At 39.2% G+C, this 13,241-nt stretch overlaps 2 protein-coding genes across 3 annotated transcripts in view; one reads left to right on the top strand and one right to left on the bottom strand.

Moving 5' to 3' along the window:
• The window catches only part of SUPT3H (SPT3 homolog, SAGA and STAGA complex component), a 515,287-nt gene extending 502,561 nt beyond the window's left edge, over positions 1-12,726 (bottom strand). Inside the window, exon 1 of the mRNA XM_003923069.4 lies at positions 12,644-12,726. The gene's annotated coding sequence lies outside the window, so the exon portion shown is untranslated. The remainder of the gene's footprint in view (positions 1-12,643) is intronic.
• The window catches only part of RUNX2 (RUNX family transcription factor 2), a 223,222-nt gene that overhangs the window by 36,801 nt on the left and 173,180 nt on the right, over positions 1-13,241 (top strand). The window lies entirely within an intron of this gene.

The raw sequence follows: 13,241 nt of genomic DNA on the forward strand, positions 1-13,241 counted from the left end.
TCATTGGTTTTCAAAATGTGCTTCAGGGAGCCCTATGGTTCATCAGCAATGCTTTAGGATGTTCCAGGTTGACCCTAAGCACAACACACCCCCAGCTTCATTCAGACTACCAGAGCAACTCTGATTTTTCTAGTTGAAATATGAAGGTTCAAAGTAAGATTTCATTTAAAGAAACAATTCCACCGGTAAAAGATGCAAAATTAGAAAACTACAGCATAAATTCATTCCCATTTGAACCAAAGCCTGAAATACAAATGTCAATCAGTAGATCAAAAGTATTGCAATATTTTATAATCCTATGGGTAAATAACTTACTCAATTTAAAATATGACTTTTTCCCAATAAAATTAAGGTGATTCATAATGATAATTCAGTGCCAATCTAATGTGTGCCATTTTACTTAATGCATTAAAAATATTAGTAAGCAGGATTTAAAATAATGTCATGAAAGTAGGCAAAGCCTCAACTATTATACTCTAATACTAGAAGTGCTCAAGAAATGTTAGCTATTATTTCATATGTTTGTATAAACTTTGCAAAGCTGTACTTTTCCTTAAAATATTTTTTGCAGATTCTAAAGAAGAATGTAAGATATTTAGAACATGTGATAAAGTAAAGCAGTGCAGAGGACTTTCAGTAAACTAAGAGGGCAAGTTCTAGAGTCAGACTGCCTAGATTTGAATCCTAGCTCTGCTCCTTTGCTAAGACTTTGGGCAAGTTACCTAACTTCTCTGTGCTTCAGTTTCCTCATCTGTAAATGGCAATGATAACCTCACCATCTTAGGGCAGTTGTGAGAATTAAATGAATACATACAAACATTTAGAACAATACTTATAGCACACAGTGAATATACAATCAATGCTAGCTATTATAATAAACAGACCCTAAGAATTCCCTCTTCCCTTAAAGGGGAAAGTTAAAGAATAAAAAAGAATTCCCCTTCTTGAACTGCTAAAAACTTTTACATAAATTTAGATATATTACCCTTTTCTCACAATCACACAAGTTTTTAAAACTTAAACATTTTTACTGAAAGATCTCCATGCAATTAAACAAATATTAAGTAGCTTCCTTTTGAGTTTTCATTGACGACATCACTACAACTACTAGTCACTTGGGCTCAAAATCTCAGTCACTACCTTTGACTCCTTCTCCTACACCCCACAATTGGCAAGAAATCAAGTAAATTCTACTTTCTGTATGTTCTCATATCTCTCCCCTCTTGTGCTACTGCTAAGGGCCTCTAAAAACTCTTATTTACATCTTCTATCTCCATCTCAGTTCATTCTCCATACTACTGCCAAATTTATCTTCTTAATGTATCTAATCTGACCACTCCTGTGGCTAATGATAAAATTCATAAAGGGAACCTAAACCCTTTATGGGTCACTTACCAAGGGCTGTGATGGAAGGGCTGGGCCCGACGAAAGAAGGTTGGGGAAAAAAAGCTATTACAAATCATTGCTGGAGATAGGCCTTATAAGAAGCTTTTAAGAAGGCGACAGGACAAAGATCCAAGGCAAGCAGCACACTAGCTAGGTGACTAGGTTTGGAACATCCCAATATTCCTCTGGTCTAGTCTGAGGCCCTAACAGCCAGGCCAAAACCACTATACCAAAAATGCAAGAGCACAAAAAGAGAAGAAAAACAAAAACATTCCACTCAAACTGGAACCTGAAAACCAAAATTCTCAAACATATGAAGAACATAATGCTAAGAAAGACCATCACTTTTGTTAAACCTAAATTTGTGCCACTGTTTAAAAAGACTTTTGGAAAAAGTACTTTTCTCTACAAATAACATAGGAAAAGAAACATAACCATTTGAGACTTGGATTTAAAAAAAAAAAAAATACATCACAAGTCCAAGACTGGGGGGAAATAGGAAACCAAGGACTTCCACAAATAGTCCTGCAGAATCAGGACAAAATGCGAAAAAAGGGAGCCTGGATTTCTCAAAGACCTCAGGAAATGTCCTTCTCTTGTACCAATAGAAGGTGACAGAGCTATCTTGGAGAACATGTTAAACTCAAAAGAGTATGTATTAACCCTAGCTTCCAGAAAGTTATGATTTGAGTTGACTTGTCAGATCTGACAGACATGCCATTCCGTGGGATTATCCTATGGTCAAATGTCCTGAGACATTTCTGGAGAGATCTGGTCCTTTTCCATTTTCAAATCCAGTCACCCAAACCTAGTTTATTACAACTATCATCATCCTTTTCACAGTCAAGTCAATTTTTATATCAAACAGGTGAATAACATTTTTCTTGACATGATGAGCTGGTAGCTCATTACTCTTTAATTATTTCCCGTACCCACATTGTTTGATGATTTAGATAATTAACTGCTTTTGACATTAACTTCTTTACACATCAAAGTCCTATCATTCCAATGCTCTATTTCCTTTCTTCTAGACATTTAAAAAAAAAAAAAAAAAAAAAAAAAGTCTGTTAAAAGCAGGAGCACTCAATTTTCACTAATAAATACAGTTACCGTGGAACTGAAAACCTACTGTAATCTTCTCAATGGGTTAATGTCCTGCAGTTGTTTCAGCTTTCAATTGAAATGCATCTGTTTGCCATATTTTCCAAAATGAATTCAGATGTGCAGATTGGGACCTAGATTATTTCAACATGCCAAAGTTTGAATGTGAACCCAAGGAGTAAGTTCATATCTGATTAACAGTATTTAAATCTGATCATTAATCTAATAACTAATACTATAACACACCTGTAAAATTGTGTTTCAGAGAGAAAAAACTGCCATTTACCTTTAATTTAAAACAATAGAATTTAAGGATATACTCCTTTCCTGAGAAAATACTGCTATCAAAAAAAAAAAAAAAAAAAAGGTTTAATTGTAGTGAAGTTAAACATCACAGAAAGTGAATTAAACAAAATGCAATGAACATGCTACTGGGTTTCTAGTTAAGAGCTCATATTTTGGGAACTAAATGGCCACAGAAGAAATACCATGAAATATCTTGAAGCTTAAAAGACCTGAAATTGTTGAGAACCTTATTATTAGTTTCTGCACCCTCCAAACATCATCAAAATCTGGACTGCGAAAATTATCAGTCAACCCATTAATTTTTTTTAAAGTTTTTATCTTTTTCTTATACTGCTGAAGGGAACTATTTCAGCAGACCTACATACCGATTTGGAGCATCTACAGAGTCTCAATTGTAATGATAACCTGAACATCCCACATAAATTAACAGAAAACTTTTATAATTAGAACATTTTTATTTTCATAAAATTCCAAAGCCAGGAAGCAATTATGGCTAAGCCAACACTATTATACACTGCGTTTTGTTGTTAAAAAAAAAAAAAAATCAGGTTACATCATGATCTAAATTTCTTCTAATGTGAAAAATAATACCAAATGGTCAATCACTGAGAATGCAAAAACGTAAAAATTAAATATTCAAAATAGCTATAAAAACTTCTAGACCTACTGTATAGAATAACACAATGGTAATTTCAATATATTAATACATGCCCCATTTTAAGTGGACTTTGGAAGGCATTAAGAAGCCTGGTTTATAAACTTATCTCAAATCAGTCCCACCTGCCCTCCCCAGCCTCCTTTCCTACAGTAGTCAAATCAAACTTTCACTATCTTCAGAACCATCCCATGTTCTTTTGCACCTTTACCTCTACAGTTCTTTCTACTCACAATACTTTTTGAAACAATACAATATCTCTCAATCTATCCAAACTCTACTGACCTAAGCCCATCTCCAAGAAACCTTCCCAGATACATAACAAAAGAAATTCTTTCTGACATCTAATTATTTTAGTTTATATTAGTTTAATATTTAACTACTTTAGTACATACTAATTATTTTAGTTGAATAAGCCTCTGTCCCACAGTGAATCCCTCCCCCAACTATGGACAGATGACATCTTCTTCTACTTCCAGAGAAATGAAAAGCTATCATTTAGTAATTCCCTCCACTCTCCTCCACCAAAAACACTGGATCCTCCCTTAATTCACATCTCTTATAGTAAAGACATCCTCTTATTTAAAGCCAATGCCACCAGTGATTTGGATTCTTCATACTACTGGGTATCTGCTACAGGCCAAACACTGCTCTAAGAGGCAGGGATAAAGCAGTGACTAAGTCAGACAAAAAGAAATATATTATAATGCAAGAAACAAGCACATAAATGTAATTTGAGGTAATAACAAATACTATTAAAAAAAAAAAAAAAAAAAAAAACAAGTTGATTTCAACTAGGAGATGGCATTTAATATAAGATCTGGGAGGGAGCTCAGGAGAACTTCCCAATAAAAAGAATGGCAAAGTACCAAAATCCTGTGGTCAGTGTGGCTGGAGACATGAATACAGAGGTAGCAAAAGGGCAGGTCTTATAAAGCCTTCAGGCCACAGGAGTTCACATTTCACTTGAGTGTAATGTGAAGCTATTAGAGAATTTTGTTTTGTTTTGTTTTGAGATGGAGTTTTGCTCATTACCCAGGCTGGAGTGCAATGGCACGATCTCGGCTCATCACAACCTCCGCCTGCTGGGTTCAGGCAATTCTCCTGCCTCAGCCTCCTGAGTAGCTGGGATTACAGGCACGCGCCACCATGCCCAGCTAATGTTTTGTATTTTTAGTAGAGACGGGGTTTCACCATGTTGACCAGGATGGTCTCGATTTCTTGACCTCGTGATCCACCCGCCTCGGCCTCCCAAAGTGCTGGGATTACAGGCGTGAGCCACCACGCCCAGCCAAGAATTTTGAAAAGGGAAGTTACTTCAAATGTTTTAGGTTTTAAAAGATAACTCTGGCAGCTGCAAGAATGTACTCTACAGAGGCAAGAGTGCAATCAAGTTAGGAAGTTACTGAGGTTGTGCAGACAAGAGATGACAGTGGCTTAAACTAGTTTAACAAGTAGAGATGATGAGAAGTGGTCAGCTTTCTGGAATATATCTTGAAAGGAGAACTGACTTGCTGATGGATTAGACATGGGGCCTGATAGAAGAGCAGTCAAGGATGACTGAATTCTGGGGGCCTTAGAAACCGGTTGAATGGTGGTGCCATTTACTGAAATCCAGAAGCCTAAGAAGGGGAAAAAAAACAGTTCAGTTGGGGCTATGTTAAGTTTGAAACAACTAGTAGACAACTGAAATAAAATCACGGTCACAGGATTTCTGTTAAGAAGGATAATTAGTCAATGTAACAGAACTTTGTGTAAGGATCAACTAATCTCGTAAGTTCAGTTTCTCTGTCAGGAATAATTTGTCTCACAGGGTTCCATATAATGAGCACTAAAAGAAAATCTGAATTGAAAATAATATCAAAACACCCTATAAACCATGAAACTACCCCCTTCCTTTCTCTCTAGATGAGAAACAGCTAAAACTGTTTAGCTTTACATATCCTACATGAGTATCTTTTTAAATTAACAGGCATAGGAACCCAGTGATAGACTGCTCAGACACAGGAGTTTCTATTTTATTCTCCTTCTTTAGTCTCATATTCAGTTTGTATTCCATATGCTTTCATATCCAGCACTCTTACAGAAAAATAGGGTTAAAAAAAAAATCTTCGCAAAAACAGACCCTAAAGTACACGGCAAATGTGCCTATCAGATTATCCTTAAGCCCTGACAAATGGCACATAGCACACTTACTTTTCCAACGTTAAAACACTGTTGTTTTTACACAAAATTAATAGAATTACTTAATGGTTAACTTTTGAGATATGTGGAAGATTCTGGCACCAATTATACCCCTAACAGTAAGAGGTAAGTGTATTTGACAAAGACGTCAAAAAAATAAGCAGTTCTCTTAAAAGTCAAGACTCTCTTCCACTCTAGATTCCTATTTTAGAAATAATAAAGCTTACGAGAATTCTAATTTAATTTTTGTAAATTAAACTATTTACAAAATATCTGATGTGTTTCAAAACATAGTTTGTGTGACCAAAAAGAAAAATGAATGGGAGTTTTACTGTAGGCTTGTAAAAAATAGATTAATTTGGAGTTCCTAAAAGGTGTTTCACCTGTATTCGCTCACTTTTTCTTTTTCACAATTACCCTACAAAACTAATATTCTCCCTCTACCAATGAGGAAACTAAGTAAAAATACTGGCTGAAGGTCACAAATCCAATAAAAATCGGGCTTTGATCCCAGATAGCTGATAACCTGAAATATTCAGGCCATTTAGATACCTTACCTTTTAATAAAAATCCTCTCATTTTAGTGCCTTAGTTTTTTCATTCTCTATCTCCTAACACACTAAAATATTGTGAAATCAGCAGTCAGGGGACTTACATGGTCAATAAGTTATCTTGGAGACTGATGACTTTAAACACACAGTTAAGAAATTTTTCGTGTAAAAGAAAATCTTAGGAAGATGGATAAACAACTATACTAAACAAATATATATGCAAATTGGTGGGAGGGGAACCAAAGACATCTGAGCAGACTTCAGAACTACAGTTTGAAGATCACTAATTTCCTCCAAATCCCTCATTTTTCAGGTGAGGAACTGAAGTCCAGAGGGGTTTCTTGAACTGCCCAAGGACACACTACTATTTAGTGATACAAGCTGGGACTAAAACTGAGGTCCCCCGACACCTGGTCCAGAGTTCTTTCTACTACACAACAAGGAATATACAAATAAAAGTTTATCATAACTAACCCACATTGCCTCCACAATGCGTATGTCACAGTGAACTGTGTTGTGAAATATTAATATCTGCCTATGCCAAACCACAATGGGAGCAGTAAAGAGCTAGGCTCTGGATTTCAATTATAGACTCTAACACTTACACATGACCTTGGGCAAGTTATGCCACCTCCCTGCCTCAGTTCCCTCATCTCTAAAATGGAGATTAAAATTACTTCTCTCATAGGTTACATAAATAGTGTGTGTAACGCCCTTAGGATAGTGCCTTGTACATATAAGGCGTATAGTTTATGCCAACAATGATGATGATGAACTCAAGCAAAAGCATAGCTTCTTGAAAATATATCACAAAAGATTATGTTAGACAGGTATATTCTCAAAGAATGTTATGACTAAAAGTAGGCTTTTAAGACTAATATGAATAAAGTGAAATACGCAGAATTCAGTGAAAAAACCACTATAGTATTTAAATCAGCAAAAGTAATTTCGATATTTTTAATGATTTATATTTGTATGTTATTTTAGTTTATAAAGCATATTCAAACAAATTATTTCAATTTACTATCCTGTGAAGTCAACAGCATTTTATTCAGTAACTCCTACATACCTACACCAAACAGCACACTATTTTATTTATTTTTTTTTTTTTGAGATAAGGTCTCTCTCTCCGTCCCCCCAATGGAGTGCAGTGGCACAATCTCAGCTCACTGCAATCTCCACCTCCCCTGCTCAAGCAATTATCCCCACTCAGCCTCCCAAGCAGCTGGTACTACAGGCATGAACCACCAAGCTTGACTATTAATTTTTTTTTTTCAAGATGGAGTTTTGCTCTGTCACCCGGGCTTCAGTGGTGCAATCTTGGCTCACTGCAACCTCTGCTTCCCAGCTTCAAGCAAGTCTTGTGCCTCAGCCTCCCAAGTAGCTGAGATTACAGGTGCACACCAAGACACCTGGCTAATTTTTGTATTTTTAGTAGTGGCAGAGTCTCACCATATTTGCCAGGCTAATCTTGAACTCCTGACTTCAGGTGACCCACCAGCCTCAGCCTCCGAAAGTGCTGGGATTAGAGGTTTAAGCTACCACAACTGGCCCAGCTAATTTTTGTTTCTAATTTTTTGTAAAGACCAGGTCTCACTATTTTGCCCATCACTCTTAGACTCAAGCAGTCTGGGCCCATCTTGGCCTCCCAAAGTGCTGGTATTACAGGCATGAGTCATAGCGCCAGCCACTATTTTCATGTTCATCATCTTATTTATCCTTCACTACCCATTAACTACAAGCCAGATATTTTCAGAGGGAAAATTACAGTACAGAAAAGCTTGACAGACTCATTCTAGAAAGTAAGAGCCTCATTAGTATAATCTATTAGGTGGGAATATGTTTGGATAAATTAGATACAATGGAAGGACCTCATCAAATGCCCAAGAAAATGGTTCTCCCTTAGCAGAAGTATGGAGTTGTTTTATGTAGAAAATATACTGTGACCAGATCAATAAAGCACTTACGACAAAATTGTAAAGTGACTTATAATATTATTTGGGTTTTTTTGTTTGGTTGGTTAGTTTTTGAGACAGAGTCTTGCTGTGTCACCCAGGTGGGAGTGCAGTGGCACGATCTCGGCTCACTGCAACCTCCACCTCCCTGGTTCAAGCGATTCTACTGCCTCAGCCTCCTGAGTAGCTGGGGCTACAGGCGTGTATCACCATGCCCGGCTAATTTTTTGTGTTTTTTAGTAGAGACGGGGTTTCGCCATGTTGGCCAGGCTTGTCTCCAAATCCTAACCTCAAGTGATCTGCTCACCTCAGCCTCCCAAAGTGCTGTGATTACAGGTGTGAGCTACCATGCCTGGCCTGTGACTTGCAATATTATTTGTAAAAGAGAATTGCCTTTATTAATGGTGCTTATTACTATCTATGCTGTTACACAAAATTTACAAAACATTTTTTGCAGGTCACTCTTTAGTGGAGGTTGTAGGCAGACAAGATGAGACAAAACCAATTCAACATAAAAATGTTTGTAAAGTAAGACAACAATTTTTTTTTTTTTTTTTTTTTTTTTTTTTTTTTTTTTTTTTTTGCGACGGAGTTTTGCTCTTGTTACCCAGGCTGGAGTGCAATGGCACGATCTCGGCTCACCGCAACCTCCGCCTCCTGGGTTCAGGCAATTCTCCTGCCTCAGCCTCCTGAGTAGCTGGGATTACAGGCACGAGCCACCATGCCCAGCTAATTTTTTGTATTTTTAGTAGAGACGGGGTTTCACCATGTTGACCAGGATGGTCTCGATCTCTTGACCTCGTGATCCACCCGCCTCGGCCTCCCAAAGTGCTGGGATTACAGGCTTGAGCCACCGCCCCCGGCCAAGACAACAATTTTTAAACGTAGTTCTCATTTGATGCCACCAACAGTCCTATGAGAAGGTGGGATGAGGTAGCATACTAATTCCATTTTACTGATGAGGAAATTGAGGCTCAGATATAAGTTAAATACCTTAACTGAAATGACAAAAAGAATGCGGTAGAAAAGGGCAAAGCTAGGTTTACAGAATTGGGTCTTGGTGTTCTGTCCACCAACCCACAGAACATCTCAGAATATTATTATCACTTCTAGATTATTAATAAACTTAAGGCTACAGCAGCCTAAATCTAAATTAACCTCTTATGAACCTAGAAGCAGATGCCATTACCATCTACATTTTATAAATGAGGAACCTGAGTATTCTTAGGAAGATTAAATAACTTATCCCAAATTACATGGTTAGTAAGCAGCAGAGTCAGAACACAAATCAAGTGTTAGAGCGTCAATAAAATATTTTACCCACTTCAGCATAAACTGAATAATGCACGTGGCTGAATTATTTCTCATTATTTAAGTAAACTGTAAGCAAAACCCTTCTTTAACATTCTAATACATAATCAGATTTCTGATGGATTTCACTATTCAACCTCACCATAAAATAAAATCGGTGTTATTGCAACACAAATACTCAAACTCCTGATTTGACTGACATGGACTAACATGCTTTGCAGTCACCTCTATCAAAAGATAATTTTTTCCAGAGGGAACCAAAAATCAAGCTGCTCAAGATTTCTAACCAAAGCAAAATTTTAAAATTATCAGTGGCTTAAATGGGAAAGTCACTTGCTGGCCTTATTCCATGTATCTCATTTATTATTTAGACCCAAAAACAGTAATTTTGTCACTGTTTTAAAGTATATTTCTGACCGAGCACGGTGGCTCATGCCTGTAGTCCCAGTACTTTCGGAGGCTGAGGCAGGTGGATCACTTGAGGTCAAGAATTCAAGACCAGCCTGGCCAACATGGTGAAACCCTGTCTCTATTAAAAATACAAAAACCAGTCGGGCATGGTGGTACATGCCTGTAATTCCAGCTACTAGGGAGGCTGAGGCAGGAGAATTGCTTGAACCTGGAAGGCAGAGGTTGCAGTAAGCCAAGATCCCACCATTGCACTCCAACCTGGGCAACAAAAGCGAAACTCCATCTCAAAAAATAATAGTAATAATAAAGTAATTATGATACTGCAACATGGTTAATTGTCCTAAAACTATATATTACAAATTCCAACAAGGCTGACAGTAGGATGACATTATGTGGTCCCAACTGGAGCATTTTTGATAGTGAAAGGGGCTCTATTAAATAACGGTGCTGGAACAATCAGGCTTTAAGCCATGACTGTCTCAGAAAAATTAAGGTATTATGGTCACCCATAAAAGTACCCCATTCTGATTCATATATTATGAGCTATTCTCATCCGATTAACTCGTGAGCTTTAAGTTATTGTTCCAGATCTAAAGATTATCTTCGGCCTTGAGATCAAGAACATCATTTATTTATTTATTTATTTATTTATTTATTTTTAAGAGACAGGGTCTCCCTCTGTAGCCCTGGCTGGAAGGCCAGGCCTAACCATGACTCACTGCAGCCTTGAACTCTTGGGTTCAAGAGAACCTCTGGCCTCAGTCTCCCAAAGTGCTGGGATTACAAACATGAGCCAACTGCCTGGCCCAAGGGCATCATTTTACAGACATCAGGTCAAGCAACTGAAAAAAAAAACAAAAACAAAAAAACAAAAAAACAGATGCACATATTTCAGGGAAAGTACTTTTGTGAAACATCACCTAATTTCACTTATCTCTCCAAAAGATTTGGATAACCATGAAACTAGTTCTAAAATGTCCCAATACTCAAGAGCTACAATTTTTCAAATCGATTTACTATACAAAAGGTTAAAAAAGAAAAAAACTTAAATAAAAGAGCTGGAAAGTTCTCGCTGAAAACTAACCAAAGTGGTAAAAGATAGTAGAAACCCAAAATCACAATATACTACAATAATGTTTAAAGAAAAATCCAGTTAATATTGTCATAGGTCTGTGAATCTGGCATAAGCTGTATAACCTAGGAGACGAAAGAATGCTTTGCTTTGTCAAGATGTAAATAAGTACTTACAGACCCATGCTCTGAACTTCAGTATTTGAAAATGAAAGGCATTATTTGAATATAATGATGATTCCCTAAGGCAATAAATGTTGCAAAGAGTTGGCTTCTTTGATTTAAAACTCAACCGTATTAAGAGTTGGAAGGACTCAAAAATCTCAATTGTAGACCTGTGCTGTCCAATGCAGTAGCCACCAGTAGCCACCTGTAGGTATTTAAACGTAAATCAACTTATTAACTTATGAATAAAATTAAATATTAAGTTCCTCAGTGATACTCATCGCATTTCAAGTGCTGAAGAGTCACTGTGCCTAGTGGCTACCACTAATGCCTACTGGCACAGATTATAGAACATCTCCATCACGGCAGAAACTGCTACTGAAAAGTGCAGCTCTAGACTTAGGCACACTTTGCTCCAATGTCCTGAATATCTTGAGATAAGAAACTTTTAATAGCACAAAGACGTGCATTCCATTCTTGCAAAGTACTATCAAGAAATGTTCCTCTTAGTCAAATTCAGCCTCTTTGAAACATTCACCAGAAATTCCCAAGTTCTGTGCTTCAAGTAAATCTTTGCAGGGCGAATTTAATTACTCTTCCAAAGAGACCCCAGGTCCTCTCCTTCCAAATAAATATATATACAAACACATATATACATATATAAACACACACGCATATATATATATACATATGTATATATACATACACATTTCTTTCTACCGAAATCGTTTACTATTTCTATTAACCTCATTGAGAAATGCTAATTTATCCACGTGTACAGTAATACTATGTCCAGGATCGTCGGAGTGTCAATATTACATAGCACTATCTTCATAACTTCACTCTCACTTGTCAGAAAGTGTCCTGATTCTCCGAGAAGATAAGGTCACAATCATTCTGAACTCCCAAAACATGGAGAGCAAAAGTAGAGCTAACATGTAATGAGCAGTACCTGGCGCTGTTCTAAGCTTTTTAACGTGTATTTTCTCACATCATCGTCCCAATGCTGAACTAGGCAATAAGATCGCCATTTTACAGACCAAAACGAGGCAAAGACAAACTCAGTAATTTCCCCAGGGGTCACAGACGTGAGCTCACCCCACAGAGAACACAGCCAATCTTTTCCTCTTTCTGGATGCTACACTCTCACTACCTACCTAACTCTTCTCTCGCCCTGCCATAAAGCAACAACTTCCCTCTTTCATGATTCCCCCTGCAGTCCCCAGCACTACCTAGATGACCCGTGCACCCCGCTTCTTAACACAGCCCAGCCCCCCTCACCCCACGCCCACCGCCGACAGGGAGGAGTCGAGAGTCAACTCCACGCTCTGCGGCGGAACCGGGGCGCTGCGCCCGGCCAGCGCCTCCCACGGCCGCCCTCCCTTCAACCCTCCGGCGTCGACGCGGAAGACCCAGGCGGCCGCCCGCGAGCCGGGGCCAGGGCGTGGCCGGCGCGGGGACCCAGATACGCGGGGATCTCCGCGCTGCGTCCCTCCCGGCTCCCCGAAGTCTCCCCCACCCGCACCGTCCCCCGCACGCCCCACAACCTCTGCTTTAAGAACCCTTGTAGGCACGGCTGCGCTTCCAGCGTGGAGAATGTGGGGGTGATGATGCGGTTTCTGCTGCTGCGGCCCGGGACACGCTTGGAAAGGGGCGGGGTGGGGGGCAGGGAATGTGGAGTGTAGAAAGGCAAAAGGTGACTCGGCAGTGTGGCGGGGGGCATGGGGGGGTGCAAGATGGCGTGGGCGGGGGTTGAGGAGACTAAGGAGTTAGCGCTACGGACACCCCCAGCACTCGCGGTACCTGCGCATGCGCGCTCGGCCGAGTGGCGCGCGGCTCCCAGCCCGGCAAGCTACTTCCGCCACGCTCGTCTGGGCGGGGCGTTCTGCGCCGCCCTCAGGGCCCGGCGTGGGCAGAACTGAGCCACGCGGCGGCCTTTAGAGCGGGGACGGCTGGGAGCGGTATGGGGATGAGTTGAGATCCCTCAGGGTGTAGGGTACAGGCTGAATTATGTAGGAATTGGGGCCGAGAGGGCTAGGATTTTGGAAGGATCGATTAGCGACACTGGAAGTTGATTTTCCACTCCAGGGAAGAGATTGACCGTTGTAAGGTTCTTTCCAGGAATTGGGGTGAACGGGATCTTGG

The sequence above is a fragment of the Saimiri boliviensis genome, chromosome 4 (assembly GCF_048565385.1).
Source record: "Saimiri boliviensis isolate mSaiBol1 chromosome 4, mSaiBol1.pri, whole genome shotgun sequence".
In the NCBI taxonomy this organism is placed as follows: domain Eukaryota; kingdom Metazoa; phylum Chordata; class Mammalia; order Primates; family Cebidae; genus Saimiri; species Saimiri boliviensis.